General features: G+C 37.7%; 1 long non-coding RNA gene across 1 annotated transcript in view; it reads left to right on the plus strand.

Moving 5' to 3' along the window:
- The first annotated feature begins 12 nt into the window (after nt 1–12).
- The window catches only part of LOC116216662, a 30,453-nt gene continuing 16,491 nt past the window's right edge, over nt 13–13,974 (plus strand). The window contains exons 1-5 of the long non-coding RNA XR_004159879.1: nt 13–147; nt 3,098–3,156; nt 4,114–4,199; nt 6,367–6,584; nt 6,710–6,914. This is a non-coding gene — a long non-coding RNA (uncharacterized LOC116216662). The remainder of the gene's footprint in view (nt 148–3,097; nt 3,157–4,113; nt 4,200–6,366; nt 6,585–6,709; nt 6,915–13,974) is intronic.

Genomic DNA, 13,974 nt, shown 5'->3' on the forward strand with positions numbered 1-13,974 from the left:
TCTGTTCTCATTTCTAAGTCTCTATTCCCACTCTTATTTTAGGTCTCAGCTATATTATTAGCCCAGTGCTGCCTATTCAGATTTATATTTTGTACGAAAGACAGAAGGATTTGAATAGAAGTGAGCGGTCTTTCACTTATGGCAACAGTAAGTATGGTTACCCTTGGCACTTAGGCCATTTTAATAATGATATTTTTTCCATGGGGTATTAGGTCTTTGGTGCTGGAGTTAATTTTAAATCTGGATTAATTTTAAATCTCCTCCAAGTGAAATATCAGGCCAAGATTACAACTACTCTGTCCTGCCTGAGAAGAGAGGCAAAGTTCCCTCTCTCTGCATAGTACAATTACTAACATGAGTAGCTTAAGGCTGTCTAATATACTACAGTGACTGGCTTTTAAGACTGCTCTGGAAAGTTAGCCTAGATTGTCACACTGGAACAGAAGAATAAGCAGTGAATTGGGAAGGGGCTGTGTAGTGACTTGTGCTCTGGGAAGTGCTCCAGGCAGATTGTCTCCCACCTCTCCAGAAAGGTCTAAGTAGAAAATGCGTAAGGATTTCTGTCTTATGTGGCATACAAAAGCAGTCTTATAAAAAGAAGGGAAGTCTTTTCAACTTTTTTTTTTTTTAACTAGCAGCTGATCCATCACAAGTCACCCCTAGATACAGTTTCTAGCTACATTATTTCTTTTAATAATACTGTCTGGGCTTTGTGGTTAACTTTTAAAAGGAAGAGTCTGTTATCTACATGGTCACTGAATCACTGATGTTCAAGACATTGGGAAAGAGATTCTATCTCATCACTTGTGCTTGATGACTCAGTGGCAGCTGCCAATAGAAAAAGTACTGTTTCCCCATCAGGACATCCCCTTAGCGGAATGCTTGTGCTTCACAAGGAACCATCAGAGTCTGAACTGACCTTCCTGCAGATCATTCAGTCTGTTCATCCTGGGGGCTACGTTGCTTGAGTGGAGAGGCATAAAGAATGTTATTTACTGCAATATATAAGCAACTATAGTGTAGAGCTTATCAGAAATTTAGCATAATATTGATTTAAGTAATAGAAACAAGACCATCATGTCTAGGATGCTTACTTCTGCCATGAGAATTTTCTTAGAAAATGAAATATCTTTGAGCTATCGAGCTGCACATTTTCGATCATGGTGTTTATCATTTTCTCAGTTTTAAGAAAATCACTTTTGCAAAGTTATTAATGCTGAGAGAAGATTTATTTATTTATTTAGCCATGTCTTGGCTAAGGAACAGATGACAGTTGCTCACATCATTCTTGTCTTTCTTTCTAAGGATACTTTTTTTTCCCAGAAATGTTTTAGTAGTGATTTAATATTTAATACTGTGAAAAAATATTGGAAAAAATATATTTAGTAGTGTGAATACTGTACAATTGTTACTGGTTTTATAGCCATGTTCACTTGTCAGGATGAAAATTTTCTTGATAAGTATGTCTGAGTTTTTATTTTATTTTTTCAATCTTGATGTTAGACACATCATTTTCAGGTCCTTCCCTATGTGGTTAATCATGATGTGGGTCTGTCGTTATTACTATAAATTCTATCCAGTATCTTCTTTTATGACGCTTGTCTGACTACTGGGTCTGTTTCCAGAACTGCAAAGCTGTCGCTCCTTTCAGGTTCAAAGAGCTCTTTTCCTAATTCTGGACCACAAGAAAAAGTTGGCAGCCTTATACAGTGGTACAGCTCATTCACGGCCTAAGTAAAAGCCTGGTGCAAAATCTGCCCTCTGTTCTGTGACAGCTTTGCAGGCTGATCAAAAACTGTGGATGGTCCTCATCCACATGGGGCTAAACCAATATGTTGTCCAGGTTCTTCTGTGGCTCTCAGCCTTTGAGCATAAAACTAATTTATGAAATCTTTGCAGTATTTTCAGAGTGCAAAAGTGTTCAGGCACAGAGAATTTAAGTTCACTGGGGCAGGAGCTCTTGTCTCTTATTTACAGTCAAACAGTTTAACCTGGAAGATAACGATTCACCTCTACATCCTGTTTTCAGTAGTGTTGTATGATTGATGAGCTTACAGTAAAACAGGAATAAGACACATGAGAAATATATTCAAAGTCATACACAGAGGTGGGGAGAGGGTGGGAATTTTCCAGTGATTACACCCTGGCCCATGAGACTTAATTATCCAAAATAGTCTGATAAGTAATGTAATTTGTTTGCGTAGCTAACTCCCCTGATTAGTTCTGGGGAGGTACGTGGCTTTCTTTCCACTTTAGGGAATTTCTCTAATAATTTTCTTCCAAAGGTGAATAACGTCATATTTCCCTAAGTGCAGCTGGCTCTGAGAATCACATTCTGTATTCAACAAGTGAACTTTCAATTTCTAATGGCTTGATAGATGCTTCTGCCACAGGAGTTTCTTTCTCCTTTCCAGTACATGTCTTCTGCGTGTTGCTAGCTTGCTCTTCAACTTAGGTCATAGTATCCTTAAAGTACAGCTTTTTCAAAGTAAACCCATTCAGACATAACTCATTCCATACTTTATCTTGGTAAACCTCTAGTTTGTAGGAGAGGACAAAAATATCACAACCCTTAATTTAAAGCAAGAAAATTCATTTCAGCATTTTGTCCGGAAATTATTTGGATTGTGATTTAATTTTTTTGTTTTTCTCTTTTATTGTGCCATCAAACTGTAGTGTTTGTGGATAGTGGTGTAGACTATCAACTGTTCTGTATACAAGAACTTATCACCAGTTGACAACTGCCAAGTCTACATGTTACTTAATGTAATTTCTCTTTTGTAAGATAATTTTAAGGACTTTTTTGTTTTGTTCTCCCAGACATATGTTTCAAAGATCTTAATGGAAGAATTCTGTTTTTGAAAGTAAAGGACTCAGTCTTGAATGACAGGGAACTTGGGTAGGCGGGGAAACCTAGTGATACCATTTTGTTTTGCCAAAATCAAAGAATGAACATGAATGGTTCCTCTTTATGCATGTATCACATCTCCTTGCAGAAAGTAACTACTTTGAAATGCTGAGCATTGCAACACCGTATTTTAAAGATTTTGAGAATCTGTGATTCCTAACAAGACAATCCCATTCACTTTTCTTTCAGAAGGAAGACACTGAGAGACTTCGGTGCATGTTTTTAATGGACCGTCTCCCATATATCTGGTACCAGTACCGGTATTTATGTTTATAATTAATTCCCTGGGATTTCTGAGTCATTTAGACTGTTAGTTACTGAAAATCCTGCAAGTTAATGATGGAATTCTCCAATGAAAAAGGGAACCTGTGGATATTAAGCATCTTGCAGTGCATAGAGAGTTGGATTAGAAGCCAACCTGGTCATTCAAGGCAGACTGACAGAGGCCAGTAGAACAGCAATTCTGAAATCTGACCTTTATCCTGGCATTAGAATTCTACTTTAGTCGTGACTTGAGGGATAATAAAACTGGAGGGGTTTTTTATATTCTTAGCTGTGGTGGAGTATTTACAATGCATTCTTATAAAAAGAAGTCTTAAGTTTAGTCTTGCTCAAGAAGTAGAATATATAAGTTCACTTCTGTATTCTGCCTTAGATTCACACATCCACGAAAAAAACAACAACAAAAAAATACAGGTAACCCAGGAGGTAAAAATCATCTAATTATCTTTACCTATACTTATAAAAGTGAGCCACAATGGAGCAGACATTACAACACCGAAAGGCAAATACAGCCCACCAGGAGGTGGGTTGTCCTGGAGGAGTAGTTCTCAAGAGCATGTCTACACTTTATCAATTATTACTTGTCAAAAACAAAGTTCTATTTACTGTTCGTTGTTAAATAAACAGTAATCAACATTTCCCATTAATGATGAGAAATCTGACCATACTTTTTAGCTCTTCTGATCTCAGTGAGTTTTGCATTTGGACTTTCTGCGTATGTCCAGGAGCAGAAATCAAAGACATTTTAATGCCAAAACCACAGCTATACAGGGCATTAAAATATTGAGACAAGATTGTTGAAGATCACTGCTTTGGGCTGGGACCCCTGGAATCCTCTCTGTTTTGCACTTGAGGTATGTCTGAATCTATTTTTGAATCTAGTTCATTGTATGTATCCATTTGTTGTTTTTGTTGCTTCATAGGATATCTGTAAACTGTCTGTTTGAGACTTGGAGAAAAGAAGGACCAACTGTTTGTTAGTGGAGGTGATCTGCCCTGCAAATAAAAGGTAATAGATATCTGATTTTCTTCCTTTCAGGCATAGTGCTTAGTGGGAGAAGGTGAAAGTGCTGCCTTCTGGATGATTAATGCCACACTATGAAGGCATTCCCTTTTTCAGTTTGGCATTAGATAAATGACACTGTGGCTCTTCTGTCTGTTATCTGCATGAATTAGTCATGGCCAGAGATATGATATGTGCCAGCAAAAGAATTTGTCATATGCTATGTGATGGTTCACAACAGGTGAATCCAAAGGAAGTCTTGAATTGCGTAGAACTGGGCTGAGATAGTAACAGAGCTTGTATGTGTGAGTTACACGAGTGTGATTTATTCCCTGGTCACAGTTTTCCATGATTATACCTCAAAGCCACAGTACGTGGAAACGTTGTCCTGCTATAGCAACATGACTCATTTGTTCTTTTAAAGACATCTCAATTACATCAGAGGGATCGTTTTTGGAAATCTGATCATTTTCACTGAGTCAGTTAGCTGCCTTTTCCACATGTGCCTGATGAGTAAGCTTGAAGAATGTGAGGCTGATGACTGTTGGTGGGGTCTGCCTGTCAAGAGGTGGAGAATACCCCCTAATGAATACTTGATCTGTATGTCATGCAGTATTATTCATTTGCATGCTATCTGAGCAGGGCTGAAATATGGCATACTAGTAATTGATTTTTTTTTTCTTATAGTAAGTTGAAGAATGTGCTCTAAGGAAAAGATAATTCCGCTTTCTCAGAGTGCTTTCCCAGTTGCTTAGTTTGCAGTAACACCCATGGAATCAATACAGATAACTTCATAAAGTCCAAACAATTATCTGGGATATACAGACTATATGAAAAAGAAGCAAATTTTTTTAATCACAAATAGTAAATCATAGGCTGTAAGATTTTAGAAGAATTTAAATGTAGAGGTAAAAATTGTCTTTAAAAAAAATATGACATGATATCATGTTGTCTATTTCAAAAGTATTTTTGTTTAGACTTAAATGGTCCAAGATATTTTCAGTGAATTTCTGAATGCTTAAACAGAGTGTTTGTTTTGTTTTGTTTTTTTTTTTACCTAAAGTGACCAGAAAAGATCAGGAGCACCTCTTTGTTCTATTTATGTATAGTTTTATGGGAAACGTTTAAAATAGAAAAATATTTCTGTGTGAGAGAGTGTATTCATGTGTGCGCTACTGAAGAGAAGAGCTGGGATTTCTTCTCTATGAAATGTTGGGTCTGGAGAGGTCACTTGATACAAACTGGAAGGAAAAAAAAGCCCTCAGAGTAAGTTGAACAAAGTCCTGCCTGCATGCTGTCCTGTGATTTAACTGTCAATGAATGATATATCCGTTGTCACTTGAAAACATAAGAAACAGGGCCAAACAGAAGTAGGTTTGCCAAAATTAAAGCTCTTATTAAAACATCTGTTCACTGTTTCACAGTGTTTCACAGAATGTTTAAAACATTCTCTTTTACTGTTTATTTATATATGTATATAAAATATATTATCTATTTTGCCAAAAAAACAAACAACAAAACAAGCCCTCCATTTACTATAGTCACTCTGTGCTTTAGGGGAACTTATTAAAGTCTCTTGGGTTACCAAGAGACATTTCTTTTCTAGCTGTCTGCTTTTGGTAAATCTCAGACTAAGGAATTGTGAAATGGCTCTTGAACTTGAAGCTAGTGAGAGTTACTGGGTGGGAACTGAACAGCAAGGATTTCCCAGATTTCTCAGGCTTGGGGCTTTCTGACTTAGAAACACTGAATTATTTCACTTAAGTTGCCAAAAGTATCTCCACTGTCTCTGGAATACCAAGTTACACAATACCAGCTGACATTCTTGGGGCATGAGTGGATGGCTACCAAGCAGAAGACATGCTCAGCATCACAGCGGGCAGAGGCAACTGATTTAACAGCACCTCAGTTATTAAACCTACTCCTACAGGGTCACCAAAACCAACCTGTAGGAAATAACAAGTCTCAGCTCGCTACGTGCAAAGGCAGCTCTTGCCTACTACACCCAACAGGAGCATTTGGGGCTTTGGATTAATTATAAAGCACTGTTATTAAACTTCTAATGAAATGATTCTGGAGAGATTGACATAGGAACTGTTGGTCTTTAAAGCTCTTACTCTATTTCGGAACACAGTCAACATCTTTATTAACACAGTCCTGTGTTTGCTTTCAGGCAAAATGAGATGAACTGGGCACCTGTGCAAACCAGAGCAGTGATTGCAGCAGGGCGCATGTATACCTGGCACTGTACTGCACGGATGTCAGGCTTAAAATACAAACACCGAGGTCCTAATTAAAACGTGCGTGTTGTTTGGCAACCATAGCTTTTGAAATCAAAGATTCACAGGATCAGGCTTTTCTCTCAGATCTCGTCTCCTCTGCATTCCAAGTGTATGTTCAATGCATGTGTGCTATTTGATTTCTGAATGTATTCACTTTTTTTTAATATGTATTATGCCTAATATCTCCAGAGGAGTTTGTATTCAAATCATGGATCAGAAATTCTGTTTTTCTAGGAACTGACTGATTCCTTTTGGATGAGATTTGGGCATTGATTGAAAGTGCAGAAGAAGAGTAATATCACCTCGGGTTTACTTCTGAGGAATGCAATAAATAGATAATACTCCATGCCTTATGACTCCAACCCCAATGACTCCAACCAAAAATTGATGTACGAATCTACGAAGAACAGCCTGGAAAAGAATAGCGCAGGGAACACAGGTACCAAAACATCTGTGCATGTATCTGTTTGGGGGCTGGTTGTGTATTTCCATAAAGCAAAACTTGCTTTAAAATATTCTGAAGCAGGAAGAAACCATTTTGGATCTTTATCACTTAAGGACACTTCTTTTTCCTATATCCTTTCTCTGTTTTTACCCTCAGTATTTGTTTTGGAAATACTTTCTTCTCTTCCTCTTCTCCGGGAAAATTATTACAAAAATAACCAGAAACTAGCAATAACTATATTAACACATTACAAAATAAGGTACTCTTAGAACCAGAAATACAACAAAGCAACCTGTTTGTGGCTAATTTCCTGGGTAGGAGAGAGAGCTCAGGGTGTGACTGGAAAGAGAGGTTTATGCCATAGAAACATACTCATCCCCACCCACAAATAGGGATCTGTTACCTAATGAGCAGTGAGGTTCTGCAGGGACCTCTTGTCATTCTCTGCACTCTGCTCTGAGAGAATTCATCTTGGTCTTTTTGGCCCTTCTGGCCAGGCAACTGGCTTTAGTTAGGATGAAACCAACTGCATACAGAGAGCTGATGACTACCTTGCTCCAACTATGCTTATGAATGTTCCTTTGCATCTAAGAGCATAACCCACAGCTCTGGTCAGATTCCAAGTAACAGCATTCTCCTACCTTACATTCTCACATACATTCATCTGGAATAAACAATTGTCAAAACAGTATGCTTTCAATTGGTTGCTGTATTGCAGTGACAGACAAATTAATCCTTAAATGTAGTCTGTAGTTAGTCAGTTGATGGTGATGGACTGCTAAATAAATAGCAATCTTTGTCCCTTACAAAAAGTTTTTAGATACTACCATGATGGACAGAAAGAAAACCCAAAAACTACTGGACAAAGGAATTGGTCTATTTTGCATTTTGCCTGGGAGGTTTAAAGTTGAGATGGAAGCTTCAGTAGATCTGATATGAAAGCCAAACATCATAAGATAATGTTTCACGTCAGTCAAAAGGAAACGGCAAAATCATGAGAAACATTATCTATCAGATATTTTACAACAAAATTAAACTTTCTGCTCCTTAAGAAGCAAAATTTATGGTGCTTGGAACACAGGGATCAGGAAGTGAAAAAGAAAATGTAGCTACAGTGGAAACTGAATAGTAACTTATTCAAGTGATGTTCACTTTTCTATGCTAATTAAGTTTCATGTGAATAATGCTAGATTGGCAGCTTGAAATGTGAAGGCCTTTAATTAAGAAAAATAAAATCACACTCACTTGGAGAGTATGTTAGAAATTGCATTAGATTAGCTTCCTTGGGTTGTTTGAGCAGGATAGATAAATGTTCTTTTTCCTGGTATCTTGGAGACTTTTGATGGCCAGGTTTTCCTTTGTCCTCTTTAGTTTATCACATTTTGCTAACTCAAGGACAAGATATTTCAGGATGGTTCTCTACTATTATAGTTCCTTGATTATTTGAAAACTTCTTTATATACCCTTCGTGATTTTACTTGAATGCATGCATATGTCTGAATCATTTCATGTCTGAATTAAGTTCATTAATGTAACTATTTTGTGGGGGTTATTAGCAGCATGTCACGTGACTGCTTTGCCTTCATATAGCGGGTGTCAGCCAAGGGGAAAAGCACATAAAACACCTACAGAAGTTAAGGTTTTCACATCTCAGTGTAATTTGCATTCTCAGTTTAAGAGATGCTGGCTGCAATCAAATGTGCATTGCAGTGACTAAAGGCTGAATCTGCGCTCAGATGCAGTTGTGTTCTTAGCAGTCTGCAGAGCTTGCCCTAGCTGATCTCTCTCTTTCTCTCTTAGCTCATGTGATCTGCTGTTTCAGTCTCCTTGTCATTCCCTGAAATTAAGCTTCCCACTAATTGTATCAAGGCATTCCCCGTTTGAGATGGGAAACTGGAATTGAAAAATTTCCTCAGTGGGACAGGAGTGGGAATTCTCTCAGAGTGAGTTCCAGGGGTTTCAGAAAACCATTTAAAGGATTTACTGATAAGAATGTCATTGCAGTAATACAGGAGGAATGTTTTTACGGAGTTTACATTTTAAAAACCCCAGAAATTGTCTAAAGAAAAAAAAAAAAGTTGATGCTAAGATATTAAAGTTGCTACTTTAATGTCAGTGTTATCTTCTGCTGCATCCAAAAGTAGTGCCCCAGAGTGAACTTAGAGGAGAAAATCACAGCAGAATTTGTACTGCTTACTTGGAGACAGCTGGGCACAGGCAGAACTTGTTGGTGTCTACCCTTTGAGAGGAGGCTGTACTATACATGAGAGAGGGGCAAGAGGTTTGTTGCTGATGAAACACTAAAATGCTCCAAAGAAAGTGTCCATTCAGTGTGAGGTTGCCAGCACTGAGACTGTGGAAAACGCAGCCAGTATCGCTGGTATAGGTTGTTCTGCTCAAATGTGAACTTAGTAAATAACCAGGAAGTTTTAGGGAGAATGATTTTTGTTTTTCACCTCATGTCATCTGTGAGTATTCTCAACTTTTAACCCACGGTGCTCTCTTCCTCTACTTGTTCCTAATTTGTTGGCTTCCTCCCAAAGCCGTTTTCTTATGCTTAGCAATAGATATTCCTGAGCACCTCACTAAGTATAATAAGAAATAATTAGATCAAGCCATTTAAAATTAATTGGGAAAGGAGATAATTATATAGGCGTGCAGTTTGATTACAGTGGTTATAGTGGTTTCTTCACGCTTTCTTCACTATCACATGCTGCTTCTTCTCTTCATCTTCCCAGAACCCCAGACTCACGCAGTGCTTGACATTGACAGTGCGCACTTAATGAGAGTCTTTTTGGTATTTTGTTATTCTATGTGTGGCACTCAGGGGCTCTCTGTGATGAACAGAAATCCCTCGTGCTTCTCTGTGATTTGTGATTGCAGTGCCAGAATGTTTCGAAAGCGATAATTTGTGTTTACAATGCTCCCCAAGGCAAACTGCAGTACCTCCAGGAGAGATAGATGGGGCTAGAAAAGAACAGTTAACTTTGTGAGCTTGAGACAGTACAGTTCTATTCATTAACATCATGTGCAGTTCTGACAAAAAAGGAACATGCAGGAAATCATGTTGTAGAATATGTAGGAGTAAACAGAACTTCACGCACACAAAGAGCAGCTCTCTCTCCAGTTGCAACTGTGAGCCAATGAGATTTTTTTTAACTGGAGCTGAAGGTTCAGCTTAGAAATCCAGAAGCTAATGTACAGACTTGAATTATTATTATTCTTTTAATTGCTTTAAGTTCTCCAGATCCAGATAGACAATATGTGGCAGAGACAGGATTCGTTTTCACTTAGCCCATGGATGTCCAACCTTTTGGCTTGCCTGGGCCACACTGAGAGAAGAGAAATAGTCTTGGACTGCATGTACGTAGGTCACTCTGAAGTAATGCTTCCTATTTATTTCCATGGAAATTACAACAGATACAATAAACACTGTAACACTGTTTAATAGAGCAAATTCTCAGCTACGTAACACTTATTTTTCAACACAGTCACCATTAGATCTGCATTTTTGTCGGTGATGAACAAGAGCCTCCATGCCGTGCTTGTAACAACCTGTACCAGTGGAGGTGACCCACTGTAACCCACTGCACCATCCACCACCCGCTGTGTTAGTGGGTACAATTTTTTCTGCATGGAGGAACTCAATTGCACACCTTTGCTTTTTATGCACTTCCATGTCAGATGCCTTTCTGTCAGGCTGCCCCTTTGCTGCCATTGATCATACAGCAACAGAATGAAACAGAACATTGGTAGGAAGGTTCAATCTCTACCACCATACCAGCACTATCCACCTCTGACATTGTGGGCAACATCATAAAATAGGAAATGTTACTTTTGGAGCTGCCCTCATAAAATATATCATATAGTTAATATATATAAGTAACAAAAAAATAATTCTAAAATATTTTTATTAAAACATTGAAAATGAGAGCAATAAAACTAATGTGATATGTGACCTTGTTTTTGTGAAACTAATTCATCAATCCTTGGTTCGATGCTGAATAATGCATGGTGAAGGAGGAAATTATACGACTGTGAAATTGTGAGGGCGGCTCCTTATGCATACAACAGAACAGCATTATGATTATACATCTGTGCGTCCTGATATTTCCTAATTTTGGAATCTGCAACCTGAAAAACAAGAGGTGTTCTATGCAACCCTACTGGGTTTTCTAAACCAAAATTAAAGCCTCCAAAAATGCTGCCTCTTAGAAAAATATCTTTATTATTGTCACAGTTTTTGTCTCAGTTAACAGTGACAGTTATCTGTGGTGGACTGATGCTGATGTCCAGACCATCGCTAAGGGAAAAGGGAAGGAGAGACAGATGATTGAGGTTTTAGCATAGTGCAGCCACATTTCCAGAATGCATTTACTGTGCATTCAGTGTGGAAGTCCTCCTGGCAGGAGGAAAAATGTCTTGAAAAAAGTTGTATGAGTGTAGACATGGCTGCCGTTTATATTTCTTACAACACGAAGCTGAACCTTTCTATTGCTTCTGTTACACACAGTTTCCCTTTTGGAAACAGCTTTCTGGGCTGTTCCCATACTGAATCAACCTAGGTCTGTTTCTCTCCCAGCCAGGTCTTCTCATAGGATCCTTTTTGTAGTTCAGTGATATATGGATCAGCTCTTCTCCTTTCCTTGACTCTGATAGTTTCTTTATTTCTCTGAATTAGTGTGGCTACATCATATTTGGCAGTTTGAAGGAAAGTTGTGCTTATCTCCATGTTTGGGCATGCCCTGTGGAGGTGGAATATTTGATAATAGCTGCAAAGAGCCACTGGGTGTAGATGAGACGCAGTTATTACCCTTACAGTTTTAGGGATGGAATATGGCATGGTCCTGATGCAACAGCCACTCCCATGTAAAAATGTGTGTGGGTGTAAGGAGAACTGAAATAGAAGTGTCAGAAATACAGAGTTTTGAATAAAACAAATCCTATTTTTGTGTTTTGAAGCGGTCATACTATTCTAATTGAATTTTCCCCAAAACATTACATTAACAAAATACCAGAAAAAAATAAGTTCAAAATTTAGCAGGCCTTTAAAATAACTATTGTTATATGGCTTTAATAGGTAGAACAAATGATAGAGGCTACCAAATCACCAATAAATAGAAATATAAAGAAATAGCTGCACAAGACTAACACGGAACCCAAGCAACAATCTAGATATAGACCTGTGTGCTGGATTTGTTTGTTTTCTTTCCAGTCTCAGAGCTTTTAAACTTACTTATTTAAGGATTTTCTTTCCTCTGGAGAAGGGATTTCCTACACAACCAGTGTCTCCTTCCTTTCTTCACCTCTCCCTACACATAATAAAATATTTTTCTCAGTCTACGGTACTGACACATAATTGAGCTCTGTCTGGCATTCTTTCAAGAAGATAGAGATATAGGGAGGATATTTGAGCTATTAGCTAAGCCTCGTATAAAATTTTTTCTCTTCTCTTTTAATTATGGTTTGGCACTTTCAGTGCTTTTTATTCTTCTTAAAATACAACCTAAAAATTCTTTATGAAAAAGTAAGTTAGATTGAATGGAGGAAGAAAAATGAAAGATTATTGTAGAGCTCTGGAACACTCAGGCTGAGAAACTAAGCCAGATTTCACTCCGGTAGCTTTGGTTTCAAAATGGCTGGCAAAAAAAAAAAAGATCTTGGAACATCTCCACATTGCTCAGGATTTCTGTGATCATCCCAAACCTCCTCTGAATTGCCTGAAGTAATTTCAAGGAGGAGCTGTACGCTCTCAAAGAGGAGTTGAATAGATAATAGTACTGTTGCTCTGGTACCTGTTGTTCAGTTATTTGTACGTGCACGTACTTCCCAAAGGGAAATCACTGTGTAGTTTTTATTTTACCTTTTCTTCCCTTTCCTTTTATTTCTCTCCTCCTCTTCTCATACATTCCTCAATTTAAAATTTTATTTCTCTCTCTTCCACAACTGTTCTTTTCCCCTCTACAACTCATTTTTATTATTCACATTGAACCATAGGCTAGGTTGGTGAGTGAATTACTATGCCATTTATTATTTATTAGTGAGAAGACTATCTCTTTGTTTAAAAGAAAAAAAATAAAGATAAAAAGGCACAAGTCTCTACCCTTGTTCCCTTGGAGAGATCTTGAAGGGTTTAAATTCTCTTCCATCACATTCACAAGGAGGCACATTCCAAATCCGCTTTCATGTCCATGAGGGAAAAATTGGACTTGTTTATAGGAAAAGAATTAACAATGCTACGTTTGTATTTACACAGCTGATGACTACACACTTCGTAGTAAGTATGTTAGGATCTACCTTTCCAGGTCTGGGTGTACAGTAATAAAACTACAAGGAAATTCATTACATCAAATGCTATGTGAGAAAAGGACAAAGAAACCCTTTCTGAGATTCTCCTTCTTGCAACATCCTTGCAAAGAAAAATTAATTGCAATCTGTAGTCTGCTTTCTGAGAGTAAGAAACTTGGAATGTTTTCTCTGTAAATCGACACTGCCAATGGAGCTTAATGCAGCCTCACAGACCCTATTTTTCTAATCCCAATGGCCTTTGTCAAGTGCTGCTGAAGTCAATTTTCTTGCAGTGTTGGTGATATGCTTTTCATTAAGGTACTTAGCATTTGCATTTGAACCTCCATGAAAATAATTATTGGAATTTCATATAAGAACAAGCTTAGAGCCCAAATTTATTTCTTCTAAATGCATATCTTTGCAATCATATTACATCTGAGTTTTGAAGGGCAAATTTAGAACCCTTGGATAGTTGCACAGTAACAAGCTGTTCAAGATTCACTATACTTTCACAGTTCCTGCTGATACCAAATTCCTTCTGCTACATTTTTCCAGCCATGTAGAAGTGTTGGAGGAAAAAAAAATATGAAAAACTGAACAAAACAAAGTAAGAAAACTATAATAATATTAGATGTTCTTTTCATTCAAACAAGATATTGCACCGTTTTCACTGTGTTCTTTTGTGGTTAACAATATTTGTGATCCTACTCATGGTAGTGCAAGTTTGTGATGTGCTTACAGAAACATTGCAGAAAAAGATGTTTCC

This window comes from Meleagris gallopavo, chromosome 5, assembly GCF_000146605.3.
Source record: "Meleagris gallopavo isolate NT-WF06-2002-E0010 breed Aviagen turkey brand Nicholas breeding stock chromosome 5, Turkey_5.1, whole genome shotgun sequence".
NCBI classification, from domain to species: Eukaryota; Metazoa; Chordata; class Aves; order Galliformes; family Phasianidae; genus Meleagris; species Meleagris gallopavo.